This window comes from Topomyia yanbarensis, chromosome 1, assembly GCF_030247195.1.
Source record: "Topomyia yanbarensis strain Yona2022 chromosome 1, ASM3024719v1, whole genome shotgun sequence".
In the NCBI taxonomy this organism is placed as follows: Eukaryota; Metazoa; Arthropoda; class Insecta; order Diptera; family Culicidae; genus Topomyia; species Topomyia yanbarensis.
The window spans coordinates 114,602,778-114,621,217 of NC_080670.1; positions in this window are offsets into that span (position 1 = coordinate 114,602,778).

Genomic DNA, 18,440 nt, shown 5'->3' on the forward strand with positions numbered 1-18,440 from the left:
AATCGGTTCGTCTTAAAAGTTAAATAACTTTGACGGGAAACCTATAATCAATATGCAACCTTCAACAGAGCTGTTCGTTATAAAATAAGCTATACGACCGTAAGTTTTGAGATATGCAGAGTTACTTTCGAATTATTTATTTGATTTTAAGTTTTTATTTCCGATTTTCCCTATATATTACTATAGAAACTTGAAACTTCTTATGGGTGAACTAGAGTTATCGGAGAAAGCTCATATTTTGCACATGATTTTTGCATCCAATTACCATTTGAATTAGCAGAGTTCCCAAAAAAGTTAAAATTGTTGGCAGTCTATTATACATACACACATAAATTTTTCGATCACGACGAACCGAATAAAATGGTATACGACTCACAGCGCTCCAGGCAACAACTTTTCTATAGGAGAAAGGCAAAATTATACAGGGAAATTCATGTGTGATCAGAGTCTTCAACTCAACCTAAGGAGTCAGAGCCTCTAAATTAAATTCGATTGCAATCAATAACGTTAAGAGAGAGTGGGTACTTTTGATCCAACTTTTGTTTTTTCTCATATTGCAAAGCTCGCCAGCTTGTAGTCAATTCGTATTGTAAGAGCTATGAATTATGTTTAAATCAGAATATAGTATTTGGATTTAAACTGTCCTGTCAGTAATATGAAGCTTGTTTAGCTTGCTTTTTTCCAATCTTCAATAACTCATACCATAATGGTTCACGAAAAAAAACATTTTAGGTCAATTAACGGTGCCAGGAACTTTATGGATCAAATGTTTTTCTATTTCTATATGTTTCGAAAGTGTTTGAGAGATCTTATAAGAGGAATCAAGAATACCCAGTGTTACAGGAATCAAAGATACCTATTGTATGAGGTGAACAAAATTAATTTTTTTTATACGTGTTATGAAACTTTTTAGTCGAAAAACGTGTTTTTCTAAACAAAAGCCATTAAAAAGTAATGGCACTTGAAAATATTCGTATATAATTAGTTGGACGATCTCATACAACCATTCAAAAAATTTGTAAAAAGATCTTCGAGATGTATTTAAAGACATATTTTCTAAAATATTATACAATTTTTCCAAACCAAATGTAATACATCAGATTGGTTTTTTAAACATCATAAACGATCAAATATTTCATTTACTTTTTATATTGAGATAACTGTATGCGTATAGATTATGAGATATGGCCAGGGAACCAAATATCCCCAAGGATCAAGTGTCCTCGCTCTCCCCCATTTTGTCTTTCATTTGAGACTAAGTTTGTAGAAATCGAGTCAGGATTTATATGGCGGTTCAGAGTAACAAATTAAAGCAATTTAGCCAATAGTTTAATTACTTTTGCGCCATTTAGATAACAAGAGGATACCGGGTTATACGTGAATTTTATGTGCAGCCTGTCTCTTCAACCCGTCGCTCTAGGTTTGTGAAAAGCGGTTCTCCGAGTAACCTATGTGAGACAAACAGACTTGCACACATACGCTCATACAATCATTTGCCGAACTCAACAACCCGGCCTTCTGGGTCTCGGTTAAAAAGTCGATTTTAAGAGCGATTTTATAACCTTTTTAATAATGAAATGGCAAAAGGATACAAAATGAAAATTTAAAAAACGACGGTTAGAGCCCACTTGGAACAAGCCAGTTTGTTAACTCATAAGAATTCCCGCCGTAGCAGTGAGTTACATCTTACCCCTCTACACTGAGAAATAAAAATATGCAGAGTTAGCATACTTTTTATTCCAGTCTGTTTTATTCTGCTGTGATTTTTATGCATTTTCATGCATATACTTCTAGTAAGCGTTCTATGAGTGGATAGACCGAATATGTTCAATGCATAAAATTTACAGCAGACGAAAAGAGAGGCGGATAGAAAAATATGCTATCGATGAAAAAATAAAGTTCTGCGTGTATACTCCCAGATCGTTAAAGTTCTGCGTGTATACTCCCAGATCGTGCAAATGTTGGGTGATTTCTCATATAAAGTATGTGAAGATTACTACTACTTGAATACTCCATCACTTCTAGCTGCCTTAAATTATGTAATGAGCGTTTGCATCACTGCCAATTATGAGTTGAATCTCATTTCGGCTACAGTATGATACAACACACTTTTTAAAAAGATGCGATTCTTTAGAAAAAATGCAGTTGTGCGACTTAGAAGAATGTATAATTACATTTAGAACAGAATAATTTTTGTATAAATTGCTTATTTCTGTGTGCATTTAGTGAAGCCAGCCTTCAGTTTCAACGCCTCCTTCATTAATTCACACAGAATCGATTGCCTTCAGCTCAGAGGAAATATAAATTAATTCACAAACATGTTCTATGTGAAGGCAGAATATGGCATCTTTTGAGTTTTAGAGCATAAGTGAACTGCGTAATCCTTGTCTGATGCATTTTTGCTTGATGATCCCCCACAGAACCAGCACAGATTCAAACTTCAGTTTGAAACAGAAATTGCATTTGAACCGAATATAACTAAAAAGATGCTAACAAATTGTGTGAGTTAGCTGTGGACATGAATCAGATAAAATAAATAACAATTAACACGCACACTTATTTGTATATACGGTATCAAAATAGCTACTACAGATCAGAATCATACAGTTATTTCTTTAACCTTTCCAAATGAATCACTGAATAGATCAAGAATCGATTCTTTTTTTCGAGTAATTCGTACGAGTACGATTCGCTCACTAAACTGAATCGGTTTGCCCATCTTTTTCTTGAACCAAATCTGTGGAAGCTTATCCTTCCCGCAGAAGAAATAAATAAAATTCAAAATTGATGTACGTTTACGGTGGATATTGTTTCGTACTACTCCAAACATTGTCGTCCAGAGCACGATACAATTCATCTCCGAAAAATAATGTATAACAATTGAAGATATTAAGCCCAGCACATAGCGAACCTTGGAAGGTTGCTTTAGGACTTCAGAGATCGCTTGATCCAGCAAGGGCCTCAAGATACTTCGTTCGCAACTGACTATTCAGTCATCGGTACGGCTGCTGTTTGCAATCGCCCGCTACGACATGGGGAGCAGAAACCTAATAGATATAATCTTGGCCAAGATAGCCCAAGCTGCCGGTTTTGCCTCCCATAAACTGCTATTGAAAAAGAAGAAAATAAAAAAATATTTTTTAGTTGCTAGCTTGTAGTACTCCTCTGTATCTGTTAATTATGTTGCTTTCGTGAGCTGACAGTGTATTTTTCAGCTTTCCCATTATTTTTTCTACAATAGTATTTTTAAGCAAAACATAATTTGGGCATCAGAGGGTTAAGGCTAATCACCGCGTACTCCCCGTGATCAATTATAATTCGAATAACCGTGTTACCGTTCTGAGGATGTCAGAAAGAAAATAAAAAAGTAGGCTGAAACGTAAACGATAAACTATGTTTCTTTTTAATTAATTATCATAGAAAAATATCAACTGAAAAACGGTAACATTCATAAACGGTGACTAAAACCTGGAAACAATTCGAAGAAGTGGAATCCGTTACACCTGATACATGGATAAATTACATCACGGGTATTCCTAACGGTGTTATTATGGGGAGGATGCTTGCCGAAGGATCTTTTCCTATTGCTGAGGAGAATGCATCACAATCGATTGACATCATTTACGGAAAACCGATTCGAAACACATCTTCAATACCATCACCTGAACTACAAATGGTTGCCAATTTTGGGGCAGCTATTCAGGCCATACAAACAACTGTAAAAGAAGCATCCAATAGCTCAAAATCAACTGCTAGCACCAATTACGACGGATTTATGCTGGTGACCGGTAATGCTGTAGGCAAAGAAGAACATCTGATCATAGACATCAAGAAAACATTAACGATAATTTCATTGACGTGAATAAGAGAAATTGATCCCCAAGATGCAGTAGATGAGTAAAAAAATCTTTCCACTCCGCGAAAGAAGTTGTCCACGCGTAATAGAAAGTTGCGTGAAAGAGATCCGAAAGACACTCACTAATATTTGTTTTTGTTTTATTTTATTTTCACATATGGCAACTCTTTAAAAGACCCACGATGTTACCGCAATATACCGTGTCATATAAACGAATAAGATAATAAAATGAAGAAAGCATCGAATTTATGCTGATTCAGCTAAATAAATGTTATATTTTTTGTTTCAAGTCTGTCTACGTTTACGTGTTGCTGATCAAGTTCGTCACGTTCGTGTGTTTATATGTACTTGCCAAGTGTAATAAGATTGTAATAAAAATTTCCACAATTATGTTGAACATAACCAGCTAGTGCATCATAATTTGGATGAAAGAGAAAGGCACAAGTTTGAGAGTATATTAAATTGCTGAAACCTGGTTTGAATTATATGTAATTGATCAGACCTACAACATTTAGTAGATCACTTGAAAATACAGGTTAAGGCAAAATTTTGGTTTCCTTATTAGATAGGTTATGTAATTGCTCTGAAAATCGATTTTTTACCGAGGTCCGGATGGCCGAGTTTCATTTTCCTTTCTATTCAGTTTATCGATTTCAGCAAATGTCAGTGTGTGTACTGTGTATGTACTGGGTGACAATAAATAATACCTTTTCTTATAGTAAGGTTTAAAAATCTTTAAACGCCTTGCCTGTGCAGTATGGGACTTACTTTTGTGTCAAACTTGACTTGTACTTGAGCGATTTGACTCCAAAAATCCAATTGGACAGTAACTGGCGGTGAACTGCCGAGTTATTTATCTGCTCCGATAGGTCCCTGCGATGAATTTACCATAGTCCGACTGAGGGTCGCAGCTTCCGGTTCGTTAACGCCTCCACAACGTACCGCTGGTACATCGACGCGAGCTACTCTATGTAGTCCCCTGTAGTGGATTTAGGCTGTGAACCATTTGGTGAAATTTTTAACTTTTAGTTAAAACCTGACACTTCGAAAGTTATTTCCAAAATAACCCTGCTCTAGAGCATGGTTAAAATTGACAGAGCGATAGTTAAATTTGACAGCTTGATGGTTACAATTTTGCCCATGATGCAGAATGAAAACGTAGAAATATTTTCTGTACCTAATTGAGGTTGTCAATATTTTTCAAATCAAAATTAAGGGATAAAGATGGAAACAATAACGTGTTGTGATAAGATTTGTTTGGATTATATCATGATGTGGATGTTTACTTTTCGAGGCTGTGACTGTCATACTTAATGTAATAAGAAAAAAACTAATTTTAAAATAACGACAAATGTTCACACCTCTACCAACTTGTGGTAAACGCAGCTGTCAATTCTAAATAACTATCCATATGTCAACATTTGAAATGGTTCGCTCTCTCGGTTAATTTTTTCCATTCAAGAGAAAATAACTTTCGAACTGTCAAATTTTAACTAAAGGTTAAAAAATCGCCAAATGGTTCACAGCCTTAGTCTACTCAACGGCGTGCCGGTAGGATGAGTTTATTCAAATTGTTAGCTCCGCCCTACTAGTATCTGTGCGACTATGATTTTCTACGCTTAGAGCCGACATATCGCTTCACACTTCCCCAAATCCGGGGTACTCAAAGACCACGTGCTCCGGCACACACGTATACACATATACATACATACAAACACATTTTAAGACAGGGGACGGGAATAGCGTAGTTGGTAAATCAATTGCCTTGTACGCAGCTCACCTGCGTTCGGTTCCTAACCCCGCACATAGGGCTAGGGATTTTTTCAAAAGGAATCATCCATAAATGACGTAGCATTATATGGGGGAGTTTTGCAATTTGTGATGATGTGTGACGATAGGGGGGAGGGGGCCATGTCATGCTACGTAGCTTTTTTAAAGGGGAATAGAATAGAAGTTTTAAAAAAATTACGGGAACAAGGGGGCAGGGTTACCGTCAAGCTACGTCATTACCAGGGGGGGGGGGGGGGGGTATTTAGAGGCTTGTGACAAAATGATACGAAGGGGGAGGGGGGTGTGTTAAAATCACTCAAAAAAGGCTACGTCATTTATGGATGGTCCCAAAGAGATTTCTCTAACCAGAAAGTGGCAAATGACCCTAAGGTTAAAACCTCTACAATCAAAATAAAAAAAAAAACATTTTAAGACGTTGGGCTCAAGTTCTCACTGTGCCCAGAAAACGCCTCTTACTGCTCCACCACCTAACATCACCCTGTTTCAATACGTGCATCGATGTGATTGATATGTCTCCAGCTGTGTTTTGAACCAGCTTCAACGCTTTGCAGTTGCTGCCAGAACCACCTAATTTTGTGGTTTCCAAAAGGAATCATCCATAAATGACGTAGCATTATATGGGGGAGTTTTGCATTTTGTGGTGATGTGTGACGATAGGGGGGAAGGAGCCATGTCATGCTACGTAGCTTTTTTTAAAGGGGAATAGAAGTTTTAAAAAAATTACGGGAACAAGGGGGCAGGGTTACCGTCAAGCTACGTAATTACCAGGGGGGGGGGGTTATTTAGAGGTTTGTGACGAAATGATACGAAGGGGGAGGGGGGGTGTTAAAATCACTCAAAAAAGGCTACGTCATTTATGGATGGTCCCAAAGAGATTTCTCTAACCAGAAAGTGGCAAATGACCCTAAGGTTAAAACCTCTACAATCAAAATTAAAAAAAAACATTTTAAGACGTTGGGCTCAAGTTCTCACTGTGCCCAGAAAACGCCTCTTACTGCTCCACCACCTAACATCACCCTGTTTCAATACGTGCATCGATGTGATTGATATGCCTCCAGCTGTATTTTGAACCAGCTTCAACGCTTTGCAGTTGCTGCCAGAACCACCTCATTTTGTGGTTTCCAAAAGGAATCATCCATAAATGACGTAGCATTATATGGGGGAGTTTTGCATTTTGTGGTGATGTGTGACGATAGGGGGGAAGGGGCCATGTCATGCTACGTAGCTTTTTTTAAAGGGGAATAGAAGTTTTAAAAAAATTACGGGAACAAGGGGGCAGGGTTACCGTCAAGCTACGTAATTACCAGGGGGGGGGGGTTATTTAGAGGTTTGTGACGAAATGATACGAAGGGGGAGGGGGGTGTTAAAATCACTCAAAAAAGGCTACGTTATTTATGGATGGTCCCAAAGAGATTTCTCTAACCAGAAAGTGGCAAATGACCCTAAGGTTAAAACCTCTATAATCAAAATAAAAAAAAACATTTTAAGACGTTGGGCTCAAGTTCTCACTATGCCCAGAAAACGCCTCTTACTGCTCCACCACCTAACATCACCCTGTTTCAATACGTGCATCGATGTGATTGATATGCCTCCAGCTGTGTTTTGAACCAGCTTCAACGCTTTGCAGTTGCTGCCAGAACCACCTCATTTTGTGGTTTCCAAAAGGAATCATCCATAAATGACGTAGCATTATATGGGGGAGTTTTGCATTTTGTGGTGATGTGTGACGATAGGGGGGAAGGGGCCATGTCATGCTACGTAGCTTTTTTTAAAGGGGAATAGAAGTTTTAAAAAAATTACGGGAACAAGGGGGCAGGGTTACCGTCAAGCTACGTAATTACCAGGGGGGGGGGTTATTTAGAGGTTTGTGACGAAATGATACGAAGGGGGAGGGGGGTGTTAAAATCACTCAAAAAAGGCTACGTCATTTATGGATGGTCCCAAAGAGATTTCTCTAACCAGAAAGTGGCAAATGACCCTAAGGTTAAAACCTCTACAATCAAAATAAAAAAAAACATTTTAAGACGTTGGGCTCAAGTTCTCACTGTGCCCAGAAAACGCCTCTTACTGCTCCACCACCTAACATCACCCTGTTTCAATACGTGCATCGATGTGATTGATATGTCTCCAGCTGTGTTTTGAACCAGCTTCAACGCTTTGCAGTTGCTGCCAGAACCACCTCATTTTGTGGTTTCCAAAAGGAATCATCCATAAATGACGTAGCATTATATGGGGGAGTTTTGCATTTTGTGGTGATGTGTGACGATAGGGGGGAAGGAGCCATGTCATGCTACGTAGCTTTTTTTAAAGGGGAATAGAAGTTTTAAAAAAATTACGGGAACAAGGGGGCAGGGTTACCGTCAAGCTACGTAATTACCAGGGGGGGGGGGTTATTTAGAGGTTTGTGACGAAATGATACGAAGGGGGAGGGGGGGGGGGGGTGTTAAAATCACTCAAAAAAGGCTACGTCATTTATGGATGGTCCCAAAGAGATTTCTCTAACCAGAAAGTGGCAAATGACCCTAAGGTTAAAACCTCTACAATCAAAATAAAAAAAACATTTTAAGACGTTGGGCTCAAGTTCTCACTGTGCCCAGAAAACGCCTCTTACTGCTCCACCACCTAACATCACCCTGTTTCAATACGTGCATCGATGTGATTGATATGCCTCCAGCTGTGTTTTGAACCAGCTTCAACGCTTTGCAGTTGCTGCCAGAACTACCTCATTTTGTGGTTTCCAAAAGGAATCATCCATAAATGACGTAGCATTATATGGGGGAGTTTTGCATTTTGTGGTGATGTGTGACGATAGGGGGGAAGGGGCCATGTCATGCTACGTAGCTTTTTTTAAAGGGGAATAGAAGTTTTAAAAAAATTACGGGAACAAGGGGGCAGGGTTACCGTCAAGCTACGTAATTACCAGGGGGGGGGGGGTTATTTAGAGGTTTGTGACGAAATGATACGAAGGGGGAGGGGGGTGTTAAAATCACTCAAAAAAGGCTACGTTATTTATGGATGGTCCCAAAGAGATTTCTCTAACCAGAAAGTGGCAAATGACCCTAAGGTTAAAACCTCTATAATCAAAATAAAAAAAACATTTTAAGACGTTGGGCTCAAGTTCTCACTGTGCCCAGAAAACGCCTCTTACTGCTCCACCACCTAACATCACCCTGTTTCAATACGTGCATCGATGTGATTGATATGCCTCCAGCTGTGTTTTGAACCAGCTTCAACGCTTTGCAGTTGCTGCCAGAACCACCTCATTTTGTGGTTTCCAAAAGGAATCATCCATAAATGACGTAGCATTATATGGGGGAGTTTTGCATTTTGTGGTGATGTGTGACGATAGGGGGGAAGGGGCCATGTCATGCTACGTAGCTTTTTTTTAAAGGGGAATAGAAGTTTTAAAAAAATTACGGGAACAAGGGGGCAGGGTTACCGTCAAGCTACGTAATTACCAGGGGGGGGGGGGGTTATTTAGAGGTTTGTGACGAAATGATACGAAGGGGGAGGGGGGGGTGTTAAAATCACTCAAAAAAGGCTACGTTATTTATGGATGGTCCCAAAGAGATTTCTCTAACCAGAAAGTGGCAAATGACCCTAAGGTTAAAACCTCTATAATCAAAATAAAAAAAAAACCATTTTAAGACGTTGGGCTCAAGTTCTCACTGTGCCCAGAAAACGCCTCTTACTGCTCCACCACCTAACATCACCCTGTTTCAATACGTGCATCGATGTGATTGATATGCCACCAGCTGTGTTTTGAACCAGCTTCAACGCTTTGCAGTTGCTGCCAGCACCACCTCATTTTGGGGTTTCTTGCTGTAACCTAAAACCATTCAGTTTTATATCGTCTTCTATCGTCTCTCTTGTAATTGTGAGAACGACGTCATCTACGAATCCAACTATTTCGACTCCTAAGCGTTAAAACGCCACTATACATCTGTTCCAAAGTATAGAGCCTTATTTCACTCCCGTCGTTACTCACATCGATTTCTGTTCCGAATGTGTGTCGTAGACCAGCACTTGGTTCTGAACAGACTGCTGCACAGGTGTTCGGGTAATCGCATTTTGTGCACAGATTCTGCTATATCTTCCTAGCTGACGCTGAAAAACGCGGTCTTGACGTCTATCGTTACTATGGTGCAGTAACAGCTCCTTCTCTATTCGAGCGTCTCTTCTGCTCTGTCCAGCTCGCTTCTCTGTAGATTTTATTTTCCAGATTCCAAATTACCTGTTTGACAGACCGCTTTCACGTTCCGTGCATTTCGTTATCCTGTTGAGGATAAAACTTGATAAGAACTTTCCGAGAACATACACCCGAAATATGGATCTGAATTATGTTAAATCTCTTGACGGTTTCCGTTGTTTAGATAGCAGCACAAGCTTTTGAAGTTTCCATCTCACTAGAATCAGTAAGCTGAATAAATTTGCTCGATTTGCACTTCCCCATGTTATTAGGAGCTATAGCTCTTTACTCCAAAGGGTTAGGAACAATAACATGTTTGGGTTGAATTTCCTGTAGATTGGTTCGTCTACACAGGGTGTTTGGTTCATGGTTAAGAACCTCTCGAGGGATGATTGACTGTCATATTAGGAGAAAAAAATCGTTCTACACATACTATGAAATCTCAACCGTTACTAAGTTATTGAACTTTTTGTGTTAAAAACTTATTTGTCTTAAAATAGCTCTAACTCAAAAAATATACTTTGTATTTTAAATCTTTTAGATCCGTTGGATAGGTGAGAAAACTTTCCACTGAAAAATGTCCTCAAATGTTTCAGCTAATGAGGTTAAGTAATCTTTTCACAGTAATTTATTTGAAATTTAACAATTTTGATCTATTTTTCGTTCACTTCGCGAAAATCTCAATAGTTAACATCACTATTTTAATAATTCAAATTGTTAGTCTTGAAAAGTTGTATAATTTGTTTTTTGACATGATACACTTATCTTGTCTTGTTTTTATGTGTTTGAGTTATTGAACTTAGATATTTTTATCTCATATTCACTAATACTAGCTCTTATTGAAAAAAGTATGGCACTTATTGTACCTTTTCTTATTTTTATTCGAAAGCCAGGAAAATTTTGCAGAGAAAAATGTATTAATACCTTTCAGTTAAGTGAATTTAGTATTCTTTTAGAAGTTAATTAGTTTAAAGTTAGTGTTATTATTGGCATTTTCGTTATTTTCTTAAAATAGTAAATAATAAACTTCACCATTATTATCATGGAATTAATGTATCTCAGCAAGTTCTACAATTCTTCCTTTCACTCCATTCAATTATCTCTTTTAGTTTAGTTTTAGTTTCATAAGCAAAAACAACGATTTCGACCCCACAGCATTTGTGATGAGGTCATGCTGTGTTAACTATTAAATTACAGCGAAATGAAAAGCGATAGGGATAAAGTGTCAAATAAGTTGTAGAGAATATTAAGGGGCACCAAATGAACAATAGAGACGACAAATTTAGTTTATTAATAATTAGAATAATTACAAAAATCACAAAAAACGCAAATTTTGAGTTATTTTACTAGTAAAAAGTCATGTAGTACACTTAAGGTGCGAGTCTGCATTTCCGCGCCCACAGGGCAGCAAATCGGTACCTTTTTGCCTTAATCTCACAATATCTTTGGAAATAAACCAAAAATTAAAAAAATAAATGGTATCCAGTAAACTAGGATAATTACCGAAGATATTGGTGAAAAATCTATTTCAAATTTCCAATTACTCCCAAAGTTATCGGTAGTTTTAGTAGAGAAAATCGCGAAAATTTCGAATCCTTTATGATTCCTCTCCCGAAAACAAAATTGCCTCTCCCATTTCTCTGCATTCTTTGGTTTCCACCCCACCAAAACCAGTGTTGTATCAATAAGGATTCCGTCCTATTCCTTCGTAGTATATTACAAGTTCATTTATGGATTATAACTGTTTGTAATCATATAGATTACCAAAAAATGCAGAATACGATTTTTACATTGTTATGCGTTGAATAAAATACATTCAACGCTTGCAAATACATCTATTGATCGAGAATTTCTTTATTTGCGGAAGCGCGCGCTACTACGCAGTTACACCACTGTTAGCGCGCCTGGCTCAACGTGCATGTGTATGTGACAACCTCGGCTTCCTTGCTGCTAGCTATAGCACGTGGAGGCATCTATAGCTATAGCAGCACGTGGATGATCGGAGTAATGAGTGAAATGGAAAACTGTTATTTCTAATTACCAAAATAATCTCTCATACTAGTTCCAAAAAGTTTCAAAGGTTCAGGTTTTCCATACTATCGCAAGATATCAATTTGCGCCTGAGATATTGAGACACAGGTTCTGTATTAGGAAGTTGTTTGTCGTCCATATAAAGGCTAAAAGAGGACATCATTTTTTCTGTATCTGTATTTTCCGGAGGCCATTGTCTGCGAAAATCTTCGGAAACTCTAATGTACTTAGTACGGATGCAAAGCTTTTCTTGATCGGTTTTTGTTGCGATATAACCAAATGAGGACATATTCAAATGAGCTTTTCTCTGAATATGTTTAGTATTGTAAACTAATATCTTTGCTGACATGTTGAAAAGAGGCGCACAACTAATTCGTGATCCTGCGACTATTTCGAAAATGTTTTCTAATCTGAAATATAAAAAATACTCAAATTGATCGAAAATGGAAGCGGTGATGTTTATTGAACAACTCAGGAAATCCTGAGATTGACTCTAAATTCAATTTTCTTGTGCGTATTCTAATATGTTCCAGTTTACGGAGTGTAAAGATATTCTTTCCCGACACTTTTCGCAATTGCACCTTGAGAAAAGATTTTTTATGGGTTAAGCATGTGAATTCATGACAATACGAATTTTTTATAAAAATTGAGAGCAATTTTACGTTCAATAAAACCAATTCAACCCGGCTACCATTTTGACCATCCATCCGAAGTGTGGATTACTCAGTACGATGTACGATTCGATTCAGTTCGACGAGATATGGCATGTGTGTTCGAGTAAGCATTTTTTATTATAATTATGGGATGAGGAGTAAGTATAAATTGCATAACTTATTTGAATATACATAAATTATATTGATTTGGTGGTCTAGAACATTGAAGATTAAAAATAGTTTTATTTACTACAAGGTCACTGCTGCCGGCTCGATTTCTCGGAGGAAGTGAATGAAAATTTGCTCATTCCAAAATATTAAACGGAATATCGACTGACTGTCTGGTATAACGCAGATAGCTGTAATTCAATTAGTACATTGAATGAGACGATTTTTTTTTTAAACATCTAACAATCATAGGAGCGTGGTTAGAAAATATCTTTTCAGTTGAACGAAATTCGGAACACAGTTTTAGAAAAGACGATTTTCTCACATTTTATCACAAGTACCTGTTGTGGAATCTTGCTCAAGTGGTCTTCGATTCTTCGATTTTGTCTGAGTTACTTGACGTCAAAACCCTAAGTAATACAATTATTGGTAGTTTTCATAGCATTTCATATCATTTTTTCCTAATGATGATATTCAAAGCAGCTATTGTGCTGCGCATCCGTATATTTGTCTACATTCAGACAAACAAATCACTAGAATGTGTAAAATTACACTTATATAGTTTGACGGATAAATTCACTTGTCAACAAAATTTGGTTAGTTTGCTAACATCGAACATTTTTTTGCACATTTATATTATGCACAATAAATACTAACTCTTAGTTTGATTTAAGCTACTTAATACTGTCCCAATTTCTACTGTAGTTATAGAAAGCGGGTATTCAGGGTATTATGACTAAGCCGGCTATTCCCCACATCTTCCTCTAGTCTGAAAATACGAATACAGTCCAACCCTAATTCGACGATATCTTTCGGCGGAACCATAAAAATATAAGTATTTCAAAAACCTCGGAATACGAAGTTTTTGAAATACGTAAATAAGCCACCGAGGAAGAATTCATAATCTAATAAGAACTCAATCGTTCTTCGTTAGGATTCGAACACTCAGCTTGGGGGAACAGTATCATAATTCCTGTATCATCAGAATTGACAATAGAATTTTATATACGAATTGCTACTACTTTTCGCGATTGCTAGTTTAAAGATTAGCAAAAACAACAGATTCATAGTGTAGATCAGAAACAAATCAATGGCCAAACATCAATTTGTTTCGTTTCAGATACTTTTATTCTTTATCTATAATGGAGGTTACCAAATGAGTATTGGAAGTAAATGACGAAAACCACATGCATGGTTGAGCTTTCGTTATATGTAACATAATTAGATATTTTGTGATAAAATTCCATTTTTAATTGTGCAAGTATTTTTTCTTAAATTGTTTACGTTCTTTTTAACTTTTTGGTGATACGATTTCGTTTTAATGAATAATAGTGCATTTCAGCTCGACGTTATTCCTGGAAAATGCGAGCTCTGTCGGAATTGTGAAACAGAACGATGAACTAAGGTTTTATTTTAATCAAGGATATAGTTCCTCGGCCAGATAAGTTTCTCGATTTCTTCTATACACGATCTGAAATAATTTTTTTAAACTATATCATTCGACTACAATAAAAGCTTTGATTGAAAATACAATGTCGTTCGATAGATCTCTGATCTCTGATACTTAACAGGATGGGTAAAATTGCAGAATTGATTTGAGTTACATAAGCAAAGTACAGTTTATCATTTACAATGATTGCTGTCACAAAAAATAGAATTATGTCCTACTAAGCTCGAAATAAACATTCTCGAGTTTATCCGATACAGTGCAAGACGCAAATGTATACGAAGAAAATGAATGTTGATGAGGGTGTGACAAAATTGTGATGTCTCGGCTCATGTCCGATCACTACACTGGGCTCGCAAAAAGCGGTATCTGCGCCTGTTGCAACGGTTATCACGATATCGAACGTATTGTCTGGGCATGCGCCGAGTACTGTTCTGCTAGATCTCAACTATTGGATTCCCTTTGGGCTCGGGGAAGATCACTCAATATCCCGGTTCGAAATATTCTTCCAAGCTGCGATGTGCTCTATATACCTTCCTAAAAACCATCAATATTCAGATTTATTTGCCCCTATTATTTTTCGGATCATTCTGAGAAGTGCCCTCTTCCGCCTACCGTACTGCAACGATGGTTTGATGCGACTCCAAGACAACACAAAATATCTCCTTCGAATGACCCAACAAACACGAGACTTACAGCACACTGATAATATAAATTCGTAAATACAATGAAATCGATTATACAATACGCGAATTCATTCGTCGTTTTCTGCAACGAAGTATTTTCCTGCATTCTAAATAGTAGGTTTCGTTCATTTCATGAACAAGAATGGCCGCTTGGTGAACGAAATCTTTCGTAAATTTTACACGTGTAATGTATACTGCACGAATGTTATCGTTGATAACGACATTATTTTTCGTGAATGAAACGAGCTGTTTTGTTTATTTTAATAAACGTGTTTGTATATTACGAACGATTTCGATGGTCGCACGAATTCATTTCGTTTATCTTAGAAAAGTGTTCGTATTTATTATCCTCTTATTGTTTTCTGTCGATCTTTGGAATCGATGTTTGACAACATAGATTTTTTTTATTTAAAAAAATCGATGTGGCCAAATCGATTTTATTGTGGTACGAAGAAATGGCCGCTTGATGAACGAAAGTTTTCGTAAATTTTACATATTAGTGTACATTACATGAATGTTAATGTTGAAAACGGCATTATTTTTCGGGAATGAAACGAAATGTTTCGTTTATTTTAATAAACAGTTGTGTAAATTACAAACGATTTCGTTGGTCGCACGAATTCATTTTGTACATCTTAGAAAAGTTTTCGTATTATTAGCCTCTTATTGTTTTCAGTCAATCATTTGGGTTCGATGTTTGACAACATCGATTTTTTTTATTTAAAAAAATCGATGCGGCCAAATCGAGTTTACTATGGTACGAAGAAATGGCCGCTTGATGAACGAAAATTTTCGTGAATTTTACTTATTTAGGTTACATTGCACGAATGTAATCGTTGATAACGACATTATTTTTCGTAAACGAAACGAAATGTTTCGTGTATTTTAATAAACGTTTATGTATATTACAAACGATTTCGTTTGTCGCATTCGATGTTTTAGGATCAATTTTTGACAGCACCTATTTTTTATTAATCTGGCAAATTCGATTCTATTTCAACCTGCTCATCATTATTGAGTACTAGAAAGATTGTGGTGTGAAGAAATGGACGCTTGATGAACAAAAGTTTTAGTAACTTTTACTTATCAAGTGTACATGGCAAGAATGTTATCGTTGATAACGACATTATTTTTCGTGAATGAAATGAAATCATTCGTTTATTTCAATGAATGTTTTTGTATATTACGAACGACTTCGTTGGTCGCACGAATTCATTTCGTTCATCTTAGAAAAGTTTTCGCATTTATTATCTTCTTATTTTTTCATTCGATCTTTTGGGATCGATGTTTGACAACACCGATTTTTTTAGTAAAAAAAACAGATCTGGCAAAATCGATTTTATTGTGATATGAAGAAATGGTCGCTTGATGAACGAAAGTTTTCGTGGATTTTACTTATTTAGTGTACATTGCACGAATGCTGTCGTTGAAAACGACATTAATTTTCGTGAATGAAACGAAATGTTTTGTTTATTTTAATAAACGTCTATGTATATTACGAACAATCTCGTTGGTCGCACGAATTCATTTCGTTCATCTAAGAGAAGTTTTCGTATTTAATAGCATATTCTTTTACATTGCTCCGGCAGAGAAAAACTAAAAATTATTCATGCAAAACCATCGAGCGATGGCTCAACTGAATCCGTACTGCTCCGGATTCTGGATCAACTAGAAGCGAAAGAGGTTTGGAAAATCTTCCTGAAACCGCGTCCGCCGGATACGGCTACTAAAGAGCCAGATCGAGACCGTCCTGAACATCAACAATTATCTGACGTATAGCAACAATGACTCCATATTCTAGCTCTATTGAAGCTTGTTGACGTTGACGGTTCGACGAATGGTGCTCGTAAATATTATAAAGATATTCGTATATAACAGCGAACAATTCGTTTGCCGAACGAAGCTGTTTCGTAATAAGCCAACGAAAGTCGTTTCGTGGTTTCCACGAAAAACTCGTAATAAAAAATAAATGTGTTTCAATAGAACTACGAACGATTCATTATGTATGTATGTATGTAGGTAGCCACCATCCCAGCTTGAGTCTTGCTCTGCATGCGGCTCCACTTAACAGTACGCTCAAATTTCGTTACCATTCTGCGTTCAGCATACCGCTGTATAAAGGGCCAAAAGGGGGGTGGCGGACCCGTAGGCAAATACACCTACTCAGTATCCGCGGGCATCAAAGAATCTCCTTCCAACAGTAAGATCCAGCAGATTGAATAACGTATTTTGCAATACTTGTCAAGCTTTCCACGAGATGGTTTGTTGTAGAAGAGCGCGTCAAATTGTTTACAACTGTTGGAGAGAAATTTATCTGTCGCGAACGACGGACACTTTTCCTCCTTGACTCTGATTGGCTTCCACTTCATTGTCCAGTTGTAACTTCAATGATGCCCTGATGCACCCTCCTCACCCCTTACTTCATATGCATATAATGTCAATATATATCAATCAATATTTAATGTAATATAATATAATATAGCTTAATGTAATATAATTCAATGTAATATAATATAATATAATATGACAATACAATATAATACAACACAACATAATATGTAATAGATGTAATATAATATAGTCTGTGTAAATATAAAAGTCAATGTTTGTATATATGTGATCCATGGTGATGTGATGTGATGTATGTTACTACCACCTATTGCAGCAGGACCACCGCCCATAGCACTGAGCAGTCCTAGCACAACAATTTGATCAAGCATGACTGGCTACTCCACTCTTCCTCTCCAAATCGCTTCAATCAACTCCCAATTTCTATACATTTTATGTATCTAGCCTGTGATGTGATAAGAACCCAAGTAGCAATTGCAACTTGTTGGAAGTTTTAAATGTTGCACAACTGCTACACAATATTTTTATTGTTGGATATATTTGAAAATAATTTCCACGGGTTTTTAAACTGATTGTGCAACTATGTAAGTATAGAGCTGGCAATAGTGTTAAGTATTCAAACACCAATAACAGTTGTGAAACTAATCAGAAACTTTGCTAACTTGCACAAACAGTCTAACAAGTTGCAAATGCCTCTTTGTTTGCCATTCCATTCTAAAACAGAACTGTCCAACTACCGAGTGCTCGACAAATGGCACAGCTATTGTTTTCATTGTATTGCTGCAATTAGGAACATGTTGCACAACATACAAACAAAGTGCGCTTTTTCCATAACATAGTTGTTACCAAGCGAGTTGCAAATACTATACAGTAACAAAGCGTGCTACTTGGGAAGCCACCATCAGTTCAAGGTTTTTCCAGTGAACTAGACGGTAGACTTACAGTAGACCCGAAATAGTTTATCATGAGACTTTCCCATTATCACTGTTACTGAAGGGAGATCAAAAAGGAGTCGGGCGGGTCCGTAAGCAGATACTTACGCTTCCCTCGGGGGAAAAAGAATCCCTTCCAACAATAATTTTCCAGTCAAAAGATAAAAAATTTCGCTCGTATGAATTATTAAAATATGTCAAAAGTTGTTGTTAGGAAAACTTTTTTATTGAAAGCTTCTCCGTGATCCAAATACGCTGAAAAGGTTTCTTTTACTTCTTTAAAACGATAAACATATGAGTTTTGACATTTTATGATGGGTAACGCGAATAACTTTCAA